This window comes from Arachis ipaensis, chromosome B09 (assembly GCF_000816755.2).
Source record: "Arachis ipaensis cultivar K30076 chromosome B09, Araip1.1, whole genome shotgun sequence".
Lineage (NCBI taxonomy): Eukaryota > Viridiplantae > Streptophyta > Magnoliopsida > Fabales > Fabaceae > Arachis > Arachis ipaensis.
This window is the reverse complement of record NC_029793.2, coordinates 131,290,956-131,293,722: the sequence shown is the minus strand read 5'-3', so window position 1 is coordinate 131,293,722 and position 2,767 is coordinate 131,290,956.

The following is a 2,767-nucleotide window of genomic DNA, read 5'->3' as shown; positions in this document are numbered from 1 at the left end:
TTATTTTCAATTAATCCTTTAATCATTATTTATCATGTCTTTCTTTAATTCCCTTTCTTATATTATGAATTTCACATTGACAATGAGCGAGTAGTTCCCTAACTTGATGGGGAGTTGATTGAAAGAAACCCTTGAGTTAGGATGCTCAAGAGAAAGATTGTAATTGGGTTTATTGTTGGATTACTCTCTAGTCATTAACACCAATCCTCCCAAGAGCGGATTGGAACTTGTGGATAGAACAACATTCCAACTCGTTTGACTTTTCCTTACTTAGTGAGGGACAACTAAACAAAATAATCCCCAATTATCAATTAGTCTTGAGAGTACTGCAACAAGAATAGGACTTCCAACTAATCAACCCCCAGTCAAGGCTTTTATTTAAATTTATATATAAAATCTCTAATTTAATTTTCTGCCATTCAACTCAAACCTTTTTGAAACCATCTGATTAATAAAATAGCACACTTTTCTGCAACTCGTTGGGAGACGACCTGGGATTCATACTCCCAGTATTTTAATTTTAATTTCTGTGATACCCTTCTAAATTGATGAGCAGATTTCTGGTTGGTTGAGAACTATACTTGCAATGCATATTTTATAATCATTCTTAACTCACCAATTTCTGCTCGCATCAGTCATCCAAGTAATACCTCAGGTGAGTGAAGGTCGATCCCACGAGGATTGTCGGACAGAGCAAGCAATGGTTGTCAAGTTGGACTTAGTCAGGCAAATAAAAAAGGGTTTGATGAGTTGCAATTCACATAAACAATAAACAGAGAATTAAAGAAAGTAATAGAGAGTTTGGTGTGAAAACAGTGTGAGAAAATAGTTAAGGTTTCAGAGATGTTTATCTTTCCGGATTGAAGTTTCTTACCAACTATTTTAACAATGAATGATTCATTCTATGGCAAACCATAAATGTCTAAACCCTAATCTCTTAGTAATTTAGCCTCCTCTAACCTTCATTAACCGCCTCTCTCATTGTCACTTAATTCTGATTAGAGGGTTAAGTTCAAAAACTAGTTTATGGCCACAAAAACCCTAATTACCCAAGACTAACAGGATTATATGCCACATATTCCAATCAGTTTATGTAATTAGTAATTCAGGATGAATTTATTTTCAAGGTGTAGTTCAAGCGAGATAACTTTCTCGAGAATCACAAAAATTCATGTAGAAAAGGGTCATACTCTCGTTCCACCCAGTTCATAAGATTAAGAACGAAAACAATCCTTAGAATTGAATCAAAACATTAATTAAAATAGAAGAATAATGGTTCTAATTCATAGAAATAAACAAAGCTCCTAACCTTAACCAAGAGGTTTAGTTGCTCATGACTTACAGAGAAACAGGGTTCTGAAAACGTGCGGGAGAGAAAAGATAATGTTCAAACCCCTAATTAGGGTTAATCTCTTCCCTTTTATACTAACCTAATTTGATACGGAAATAAAATAAAATAATAAATTCTAAACCTAAAAGATATTATTTGTAATTAAAAAATAAAATAAAACTAATAAGTGCTAAATCCACTTGAGAGGCCCAACTGAGTGTGATTTAGACTAGCTGCTGGCGTGAAACTCCAGATTAGGCGTGAAACGCCCTAGGGGGAATAAAACTCGTGCATGCTGAGGTCCTCTGCTGGCGCTAAATGCCAGTTGGCCGTTTAGCACTCAGGGGGTGCTGCAAGCTTTCTTCTTTTTAGCTCCAAATTCCGCCAAATTACTCCGAATTTCACCTGAAACAATAAAAATACGAAAACAACTCAAAGTAGCATCCAAAAGAGATTTTTGCACTAAAATCAAATGAAACTAAATAAAATCTAACTAAAAATAACTAGAAAACACTATAAAAATGGTATAAGATGCTCACGCATCACTAGCATAGCAAGGTTAAAAGCTCTCAAGTCCTTGAAATTGAGGCCTCCTTGAGTTTTCGGTCTACAAGAAATCTTCCAACTTATCCAGTGCATTCTTTTTTCTAAATTCCTCTGTTCCCATAAGAATTACATAATAGCTTTATGTATGTCATCAATCAGTGTCTCTAGAAGCTTGAAGCAACTCAGCGTGTAGATCGGAACCCCTGTTGCTACCGCCTTTATTAATGCCTCTCTACCCCCTGTAGAAAGCAATGCTCTTTTTCATTGTTTTAGCTTGCCTGAGACATTGTCTTTGATATAATTGAATGTAGTCCTCTTTGAATGCTGAACAATTGCTGGCAATCCCAAGTATCTTTCTTGATTCCCTACATGTGGAACTCGTAGAATACTAGCCAATTGTCTTGGATCGGGTTAGGAGTGTTGCGGTTAAAGAATACTGAAGATTTATCAAAATTAACTATTTGACTGTTGATTTCTTCCTAGTTCGGCATGCTCGACTGAAGAGTATTGAATCATCTGCGAAAAATAAATGACTAATTCTCGAGCACCTGTGATTTAATCTCAAACCAGAAATCTCCTATCTCCATTCTCCTCTGTGGAGCAGATAGGTAAGTCCTTCTATATAAAACAAAAATAGGTTTGGGGATGGAGGGTCACCTTGTCGTAACCCTCTATATGGTTTAAAATAACCATGAGGTTGTCCATCCACAGTAATGGAATAAGAAACTGTAGTTACTAGCTCCTGGATCCATTTCATCCATTTTTCACAAAAACCCATCTTCTTCATAATTGCGCAAATGAAACTCCATTCCACCATGTCATACGCTTTAATCATGTCTAATTTCAGAGCTAAATTAAATTCACCATATCTTTTGTTTTTTAGAAAATGCA